Source organism: Canis lupus, chromosome 7, assembly GCF_003254725.2.
Source record: "Canis lupus dingo isolate Sandy chromosome 7, ASM325472v2, whole genome shotgun sequence".
Taxonomy (NCBI): domain Eukaryota; kingdom Metazoa; phylum Chordata; class Mammalia; order Carnivora; family Canidae; genus Canis; species Canis lupus.
Window position 1 is genome coordinate 943,611 of NC_064249.1, and position 10,342 is coordinate 953,952.

Below are 10,342 nucleotides of genomic sequence, written 5' to 3' on the forward strand. Positions count from 1 at the left end.
CAGCCCTGAGCCTCATCGGTGAGGCGGGGATGACAAGCGCTGCCCCGCGGCGCTGTGCGGGCCCCAGGGAGCGCCCTGCGTGGGCACCGGGGGGCCGCCCGGCATGTGGGCCCCAGTTTTCAGAAGATAGAAATAGTGGGCAGCCCGGGGGCTCAGCGGTTTAGAACTGCTTTCAGCCCAGGGTGTGATGCTGGGTCCCTGGATCGAGTCCCGAGTCGGGGTCCCCGCAGGAAGCCTGCTTCTCCCTCTGCCTGGGTGTCTGCCTCTGTGTGTGTGTGTGTGTGTGTGTGTGTGTGTGTGTGTGTGACGAATAAATAAATAAAATCTTAAAAAAAAAAACTAGTATATAGGAGGGGACTCTGAATGCCCGAGTTTATATCCAGGAGAGTGGTGATGAGCCTTTGTCTTTCTTTTTTTTTCTTAATATTTTATTTATTTATTTGAGCTGGAGAGCAGGTACAAAGGGGGTGAGGCCACGGGGGAGGGAGAAGCCAACACCCCGCGGGGAGCCGGATGCGGGACTGGATCCCAGGGCCTGAGCCCAGGGCAGACGCGGAGCTGCCGACATCTCTGAAAGGCCGTGACAAGGTGGCCCCCGAGCACCCCGGCCAGTGAGGTGAGGGGGCTCCTGCTGGGAGGCAGAGCACACAGGGTGCTCTGAACAGCAAGGCCGGAGAAAGGCAGCAGCCCTGGCTGCTTGGGGCTCAGCGTGCACCCCGAAGCAGCCGCGCCTCCTGGCCTGGGCCCTTGGCCTCCCCCAGCAGCCTCCCCCCATTCCAACCCTGTGGAGCGGTACAGGTGCCCTCGGGCGGTCCTCCCGCAGGCTCTTCTTGTGTGGGTCCCGGGCTCACCCAAGCATTGCCCCCGCTCCCCAACGCTGTCGCCTCGGGAAGCCTCCCTCGGCCAGGGACCTCTCGCGGCCTCGAATTCCCAAGAGAGATGAGGAAATGTTTGGGCCGTGAAGGCAGGGACCGAACGGGCCCTCCCCGTGACAGGGGCCGACGGACGGTGCACCCCAGCGCCCAGGCCAGTCGCGGCATCTGCTGCCGTCCCACGGGGCCATTCACTGCACGCCCCTGTGCCAGTGTCACGCGGGGAGTCACCCGGGGCCGAGACCCGGGGCCTTGCCAGCCGAGGATTCCGCGCTGGGCCTCCCCATCATTCTCTCTGTGATGTCCCTCTGTCTGCGTCCCCAGCCGAGCTCTCGGATGACAGTGGAGCATCTGTCCCAGCCTCGGCCTGGGCGCCTTAGACTCAGGGGCGTCATCAGGGGCCTTTGGAATTCAGGACTAAAAAGCCCCGAAAGTCCCCACGAGCTCAGTAGGCCCGGGACAAACACGTAGAGGGAGTTGCCTGTGATCAAGCTCTCGTATTCCTGAAGCTGCAGGAGTTCCCTGGGGGCAGCTCCCCCGAAGTGCCCGGGGAAAGGCTAGGGACCTGAATCTCCTGCCCCCAAACACGCGGTGTGGGCCCTCTTCTCACACGTGGCCGAGCCACCTCCTAGGGCAAGGGCTCAGGGGGACCCAGAGAATTGCCTCAGTTTCTCCACAGCCTCCAGCTCCTGTGGGGAGAGCCTTTCTCCTTCCTTGTGCATCAGTGCGGGAGGCTGGGAGAAGGGACGGGCAGGGGAGGGGGGAGAGGGCTAATTGAGGAGTGACCGTGGAGATTCATCAAGCCTGAAGAGACCTTGAGGAGGCATCTAGCCAGCACTTCATTCAATTCCTTCAGCAAACATTTATTCAGCTTTATGGGGTGCCGAGCACTGGGCTAGGCCCTGGGGATAGAGGACTGAAAACACAGACCCACCCCCGGGAAGCCTCCAGAGGGGAGGAGAGCAGCAGGCAAGCCGGCGGGGCGCGGGGGTGGTGGGGCCCACACCCAGAAGCTGTGCGGGGCAGTTGGGGGGGCGGGCGGGTCCCACACAGGACGTGGGGCCTCGGGCCTGCGGGAGGCGAGGGTCTGCCAGCCGGGAGCACACAGGCACCCGGAGAGACACAGGAGGGGGCAAGGTCTCTCTAGAATCTGGAGGACTTTAATATGAGGTCCCCCCCTTTTTTTGAAGATGTAATTGGCTTTATGAAGCGATTCAAGGTCTGGGCAGCGCCCCGGTCGCAGGGAGATGCTCCCTCCCGTACGCCCTCTGGAGACGTATTTCCCCCAAATCGGGGAGTAAGGCCGCCGCCACCGACGACTGCGTGGCCTCGGGCAGTGCTAGGCGCCTGTACGGCCAGGCACGCTCGCTCCGCGGGACTTTGGGAGGCGGCTCCGTCGGCCTCACCCTCGTTCCTGGGTGGGCCCGCCGGGACCATTGGGCGCACGGCAACTGGCGGGAAACTGAGGCCGCAAGCAATTTTCATGCCGTAGAAAGGATAGTGTCACGGGTGAGGCTGGGCTGTGTGACAGCGTGGACCACTCGTGTGGCTCCCGCACGCCGCGCCCCCGGGCGAGCTCCACGGGGCTCTGGCACTCGGCTCCACCTGCGTCACGCTCACCCCGACCGCAGAGTCCAGGCGGATGCCGGCCACTCGTGGGCGACGCGTGTTTGGAACTCTCCGGGGCCTGTGCCTTCTGGAACGCGTGTGACGTCGTGGCGGGGAAGGGGGTCTCCGTGCGTCACACCCGAGTGGACGCCTCACATGGGGCACACCAGGACACGGCACGGGGAGTGTCCCAGGAACGGCCCTATCCTACGACTTGCCGATCCCCAGGACCAGCCCCAGAGAAACGAAAGCAGACGTCCACACCGAGTCGAGTCCAGGAAGGTCGGCCGCGGCGTTACCCACTCGAGGCCAGGATCAGGGCCAGCGCGGCTATCAGCGCTGCTGGGCGGCCCGGCCGGCCGGCGCCCGTCACCCGGCGCACCTCGGCTGGACCCGGAGCCCGGCTGCGGAAGGGCGGCCACGCTCGTGATCCCATGATTCCATTTAGATTCTAGAAGAGGCGAAGCCACAGTGAGGTGACCAGTGGTTTGTCCGGAGCTGGAAAAGGAGGAGGCGTACTGCAGAGGAGCGCCAGGGAAACGGGCGGCGGCGCGGTGGTGGCAGGTGCGGGACGGCTCGCATGCACCAAACGCATCGGGACAACACATAAGAGGAGTGTATTTTGTTGTATGGAGCTGGTATCTCTAGTGAACCGCTTTAAAAAGTGGGGGGGCTGGGTGGCTCAGCAGTTGAGCGTCTGCCTGCGGCCCAGGGCATGACCCTGGGGTCCCGGGATCGAATCCCACGTCGGGCTCCCTGCAGGAGCCTGCTTCTCCCTCTGCCTGGGTGTCTGCCTCTTTCTGTGTCTCTCAGGAATAAATAAAGAAAATATTTAAAAATAAAAAAATGAAAAAAAAAAAAAAAAGGAGAGAAGGGGAAAGGTCCCTGAGAGCCCTGGGGGTGGGGGGGCAGGGTTACCAAGGCAGGAAGAGAGAGCGTTCCTCTGCTGAGATGGGGAGGAAGGAGATAAGGGGTGGAATCCATGGAGTGTGCAGGTGTGAGCAGGCTCTGTCTGGGCAGCTCGGCTCTGGGCCAGGGCGCAAAGCCCCCCCGGGCGTTCAAGCCTCCCTGGCCGGCATGACACAAACGGGAGAGCGCTTCGGAAACAGGGGCCCCAGGCCCTGGAGGACGGCCCCTCACCTGGAGGACTGGCCATTACCCAGGGACGGCCCCCATTACCCTCCCTACCTGGAGGACAGCCCCTCACCTGGACGATGGTCCCTTACTCTGGAGGATGGCCCCTCACCTGGAGGACAGTCCCTACCTGGAGGGTAGCCCCTCACCTGGACGATGGTCCCTTACCCTGGAGGACGGCCCCTCACCTGGAGGATGGCCCCTTACCTGGAGGACTGGCCATTACCCGGGGACGGCCCCCTCACCTGGAGGATGGGCCCTTACCTGGAGGACTGGCCATTACCTGGGGACGGCCCCCTCACCTGGAGGACAGTCCCTACCTGGAGGATGGCCCCTCACCTGGAGGGTAGCCCCTCACCTGGACGATGGTCCCTTACCTGGAAGATGGCCCCTCACCTGGATGATGATCCCTTACCCTGGAGGACGGCCTAATTCCCAGGCTCCAATCCCAGGGTCCACACGGGGAAATCCGGTGCTAATCGTATCCTGCCTGCGGCCTGTGGGGAGAATAGGGTCAGAACAGGCTCCTTTGGGCTGCGCTGGGACACGCGCCTCAGGGTCCCAGTGCCCAGGTCACTCCACCCCTTTCTCATCACGCTGGTGGCTCCCGGAGCTCCTGGGGACCCGGCCTGACATCGGCTTCTGCGCGCTCCTCCTGCAGCCGATGTGTGGAGGTCTTTAGGGTAAATGCTCTACGACCGGAGGCCTCTCCCTGGAGGCGTGTTTGGTCCTTCGGGGCTGTCGGCCTGCCACGGTGACTGCGAGGTGGAGGAGGAAAGAAATGTCTTCTAGTCCCTCTTAGGTTCGGTGACTAGACTCTAAGAATTAATGAAAAAAAAAACAAAACAAATTAGCAGGAGAAAAGGCCTACACGGATTACCCCGTAGTTGCCGTTGGTATTTTAATATTAGCGCGCGTGCAGGCCTTCGGGGAGGCAAAGCGAAGACAGAAAGGGCGGTGAACGTATACCTTGGGGGCGCCCGGGTGGCTCCCGGAGAAGAGCCGGCGACTCTTGACCTCGGGGCCGTGAGTTCGAGCCCCGTGTCAGGTGTAGGGATGATTTAAATAAATAATTTTTTTCCCATTTTTTTTCTTACCATTTTAAGAAACAGGGATAAATTGTGAGAAGATGAAGGGGAAGGGGTTTGGAGGTGGTAATTGTGGGAAGGTGAATATATGTGGGAATTCCTGGAAGATAAGGATTATTTAGTAAGATTTCGATCGCGCGGACTCCTCTCGGCCTTGTCTTCATCTGCACGGGAAAGACGGCTCTTCTTTTCCTGGTGGCAGAGCGGGGGCACCGACCCAGGGGAGGCACCGTCCCAGGGAGGCCCCCTGTCTCGAGGCAGCTGGGGGAGGGCAGAGAGCTTTGCCTCCGCTGCTTTTCCTCAGTTGCCTTAAGCTCAAAAGAATCTTTTCAGCAAGGTGGCGTGTTCGGGGCGGCACACTCTGGTCCCCTTCTAAAGTTTATGGGGCACTTCCTTATGCACCAGGCACTGTTTTAAATATTTTCCATGCATTGACTTATTTGATCCTCAACAACCTGTTGTGGTAGGTACGAGGCGGTACCCAGGGACCTCAGAGATCAGAAACTTGCCCAAAGTTCTGCTATAAAGTGCCGGGGGGTGAAGCCCGGATCCCGAAGCGAGTAGTCAGACCTCAGAGCTGACGCTCCCAACCTCGGGTCTGAATGTCAGTCATTCTCAACGTTTTGGTCTCAGGACCTCTTTATTCTCTGAAAACTTATTGAAGTCTCCAAAGATTTTTTTGTTTTGTTTTGTTCATGTGGGGGACTTCTACTGCTATTTATCAGATTAGAAATCAAAACGGAAGGATTCAAAATATCACTTTAAAAATAACAATAATAAACTCACTCTATTAAGTCATAAATAACATTTTAATTTAAAAACCTATTTGAGGGCAGCCCGGGTGGCTCAGCGCTTTAGCCCTGCCTGCGGCCCAGGGTGTGATCCTGGAGACCCGGGATCGAGTCCCACGTCGGGGTCCCTGCGTGGAGCCTGCTTCTCCCTCTGCCTGGGTCTCTGCCTCTCTCTCAGTGTCTCTCATGAATAAATAAATAAAATCTTTAAAAAATAAATAAATAAAAATAAAAACCTATTTGAGGGACGTCTGGGTGGCTCAGCCCATTAAGCGTCTGCCTTCGGCCAGGTCCTGGGGTCCGGGCCTGCCTCAGGCTCCCCGCTCAGCAAGAAGCTTGCTTCTCCCTCTCCCTCTGCCATCCCCCCGACCCGCGCTCTCTGCCTCTCTCTCTCTCTCTCTCTCTCTCTCTCTCAGAAATGAATAAAGTCTTTAAAAAAATAAAAAAAAAAACATTTTCTAAAACAAAAACTTTCATGAGAATATGACATTGCTTTACATTTTTTTCTTCCAGATCTCTGAATCTGTATTGTGGCTTTTCTTTGACACCAAACTGAAACTCAACAAATGGAATTTCTTAGAGGTTAGTTACAATTGTGGGATCCGAAACCGTATCGGGGAACGTCTGGTACCCTGCAACATTAAAACCCATTGTTCTATCTTTCGCTCTGCGGAAAAATTTGGGGGGGTTGATGGATACGTTCCCTATTTTTTTATTGTGTTGTTAGTTCCACAGGCTTCCGCAAATGTTGAAACTTGTTAAATTGTACGGTTTAAATATCTGCAGTTAATCGTATGTCAATTGTTACTCAATAAAACTGTTAGAAAAGACAAAAACAACCCTGAGAACCAGATTGTCCTGATTTATTCAGAGAAGCAGAATGGCGTGAAGTAAAACGACAGAGCCAGGTCTGTCTGGCACCTCCTAGCTACATGAGCCTGGGCATTTGTTGATTAATGAGTTAATGTGATCATTCATTCATTTCACACGCGCCGAATGTCCTTAAGCTCTGCCTGCTGTTGGCCTGGAGCAGGAAACGAGGCAAGATCCTCCCCGGAGTTTACAGTCCAGAGGAGACGATGACTGAACAAGCAGCACAGAGCTCTACAGAGTCACCAGGAGCAGAAGTTACTCGGGGGGCAGGGGTGCAATCTGGGAATGCTTCCTGGAAGAGGTGCCATGGAAGCGCCTTAGGACCCCCTTAGGCCTAAATCTAGAGAGAGGGATTTAATCAGGCAAGGACGGGGAAGAGGAGTTTTCCCAGCTGAGGAAATAAAACCGCAGAAGCCCGGAGCCGCGGAGAGGGGTTTGGGGTAGCGATACGATGGCCTGTGGTCAGGCCGGGGGGGGCCTTACCCAGGCTTCATTCACCCTGCAGGTGGCGGAGAGTCGCAGATGGACATCAGGTAAGAGCGCTGAGGTCACAGGCGCGCTCGGGGAAGATCACGGCTCCGTGGCACAGTCGAGAGCCCACTGGAGGCGGCAGGAAGAGGGCGCAAAGCCGAGGCTGAGGCCCTCAGCAGGCCGGGACGGGGGCAGGCGAGACGCGCTGCTGCTCTGCGTGAAGGGAGCGGCTCACCACGGGTAAAGGGGTTTTAAACTGATTTTTTTATTTTTTATTTTATTTTTTTTAAAGGTTTTATTTATTTATTCATGAGAGACACAGAGAGAGAGGCAGAGACACAGGCAGAGGGAGAGGCAGGCTCCATGCAGGGAGCCCTACGTGGGACTCGATCCCGGGACCCCAGGGTCACAACCCCAGCCAAGGCACACGCTCCACCGCTGAGCCACTGGGGTGCCCATAAAATAGGTTCTAATTACAAAACTAGGGATCCCTGGGTGGCGCAGTGGTTTAGCACCTGCCTTTGGCCCAGGGCGCGATCCTGGAGACCCGGGATCGAATCCCACGTCAGGCTCCTGGTGCATGGAGCCTGCTTCTCCCTTTACCTGTGTCTCTGCCTCTCTCTCTCTCTGTGTGTGACTATCATAAATAAAAAATTAAAAAAAAAAAACTAATGCTGTTCTTCAAAGTGGAGCCATACGAAAGCATCTACGGCAAAGACTAAAGGCCAGTTCCAGCCCCAGGGGGGTGGAGTCAGTCCCCGAGGAGCAGGCTCTGAGCCCCCAGCCAGGCAGGAACCCCCTGCTGACAGCCCCTGTGTGAGCACAGATGCAGCCTCATTCTGGGATGTGTTTGGGAATTTTTATCTGGAAGCTCAGCCAAGATTCTGTGTGTTGAGCCTGGCCAACAATTCGGAAGCTAAAAAAAAAAACCCTGTTGCTTAAAATAGAAGGGATTCCATTGTTTGCCTTTTTTTTTTTTTAATTTATTTATTTATTTATGATAGTCACACAGAGAGAGAGAGAGAGGCAGAGACATAGGCAGAGGGAGAAGCAGGCTCCATGCACTGGGAGCCCGACATGGGATTCGATCCCGGGTCTCCAGGATCGCGCCCTGGGCCAAAGGCAGGCGCCAAACCGCTGCGCCACCCAGGGATCCCCATTGTTTGCCTTTAAGAGCACGGACAACGTATGCAAAAGAACTATGGGGGGGGGCAGTCACAAAGAGGTTAGAAGGACAGGCTGAGGTCTGGATTGGATGTGCAGAGGACGAAAGCAGGAAGTATGGACAGAAAAAAAAAGTATGGACAGATACAGGGACGAGGCTGGAGCACCAGGGACACAGGTTTCAAAACTCTGTATAATAGTGAAAGGGAATATAAGGGAAGGGAGAAGAAGTGTTTGGGAAATATCAGAAAGGGAGACAGAACATGAAGACTCCTAACTCTGGGAAACGAAGTAGGGGTGGTGGAAGGGGAGGAGGGCGGGGGGTGGGGGTGACTGGGTGACGGGCACTGAGGGGGGCACTTGACGGGATGAGCACTGGGTGTTATTCTGTATGTTGGCAAATTGAACACCAATAAAAAATAAATTTATTATTAAAAAAAAGGAAGCTTGGAAGAGCTGCAGAGGGAAAGGGGAGGTCCTGGGGTACTTGACTTCAAGAGTGAGGTCATAGGGCGGTTCAGTGACCACAAAACACGGGACGTGGCCGTGGTGATGGAGGGTCTTTGGGGTTGAGGCCAACAAACAAAGGGGCTCCTGGATTGGATGGGGCGTCTCCGTGGGCTTTGGAAGCACCCAGGAGGAAGGCAGGATGAGGAGAGAGGCCCCGCACGTCCCCCCATCCGTAAAGAAAGAGTCACGGAAGCAGCAGGTGGTCGAGAGGAGTGATGAGGAGGGGACAGGTAGCAAAGTCACAGGGAAGGGGCCTCAGAGGGACCTCTAGCAGTGACACCCCCAACGCCTGGAAAGCAGGGAGCCTCCGTCACCCCGCGGATGCTGCTGGGAGCTGGGGTCCTCAAGGGAGCCAGGGTCCTGTCGAGGCCGCAGGTGCTGGGAATAATCCACGGAAGGGCTGAGGTGAGCACGTGGGGAACCGTCGTGGGCCGACTCCTAAATGGCAAAATGGAAAAGTCTAGGACAAAGGAAAGCAGCGGAAGGCTTGGTCTCGGGAGAGGAAGCCCAGACCAGTAAGGGGATGAGCACACGGGGGTGAATCCACCCCCAAGGGGCTGACACTTCAGGTGGTGATCTGTACAACTGAGAGGATGCTCAGCTCCGTGGCCGGTGGCCTCCTCTCGGGGGAGGACAGTCTCCATAGAAAGCTGGGGAGGAGGGTGGGTTGGCATCTGGGGGCGGGATTGGCCCTAGACAAGACTGACGGGCTTTACAGGAATCCTAGGGGTGCCGGGGGGTGCAGTCGGTTGAGCGTCTGATTCTTGGTTTCGGCTCAGGTCTTGATCCCAGGGTCATGGGATTGACCCCTCCTCTGGCTCCGCGCTTAGCACAGCGTCTGCTTAGCACTCTCTCTGCCCCTTTCCCCTTGGCTCTCCCTCTCTCCAAAATAAATTGACTCTTAAAAATAAAAAAAATTAAAAAAAAAAAAAGGAATCCTAAACCAAGTGAGAGTTATTTAACGTCTCTGGGACTCAGTTTCCTTATCTGTAAAATGCGTACAAGAACGCCTAACTTGGTCCTTTTCCGGTGTTCAAGATGTCTAAGCGAGGACGTGGTGGGTCCTCTGGTGCAAAATTCCGGATTTCCCTGGGTCTTCCGGTAGGAGCCGTCATCAATTGTGCTGACAACACAGGAGCCAAAAATCTGTATATTATCTCTGTGAAGGGGATTAAGGGACGATTGAACAGACTTCCTGCTGCTGGTGTGGGGGACATGGTGATGGCCACAGTGAAGAAAGGCAAACCAGAGCTCAGGAAGAAGGTACATCCAGCAGTGGTGATTTGACAACGAAAATCATACCGGAGAAAAGATGGTGTGTTTCTCTATTTTGAGGATAATGCGGGGGTCATAGTAAATAATAAAGGTGAAATGAAAGGTTCTGCTATTACAGGACCAGTCGCAAAGGAGTGTGCAGACTTGTGGCCCAGGATTGCTTCCAATGCTGGCAGCATTGCATGATTCTTTGGTGTATTTGTTTTAAAAAAAAAAAAAAATTATTTGTTCTCAGAAAAACAAAAAAACAAACAAACAAAAACAAACAAACAAACAAACAAAAAAGAACGCCTAACTTGCCAGGATGTTCCAAATTTTAGAAATAAAGTTAGAATAAGTCACTTAACCAAGTGTCTGGCCCAAGACATGTTTTCAGTAAACAATAGCTGCTGTGACTTCTCCTACTGTTGTGATTAAGTCCCTTCGGGAAGGCTGAGGCGTGGATGAGAGACGGTGTGGGGTTGAAGTCAGAGGGTGTGAGAAACCCAGGAGTGCAGCCCACGCCTTCCTCTCCTGCTTCCCGCCCCTCCTCACCCTCAAGCCTCCTCCTCCAGTG

At 55.7% G+C, this 10,342-nt stretch overlaps 1 pseudogene; it reads left to right on the forward strand.

Moving 5' to 3' along the window:
* The first annotated feature begins 9,531 nt into the window (after positions 1-9,531).
* Positions 9,532-10,039, forward strand: LOC112667121 (60S ribosomal protein L23-like; annotated as a pseudogene).
* The last annotated feature ends 303 nt before the right edge of the window (positions 10,040-10,342 follow it).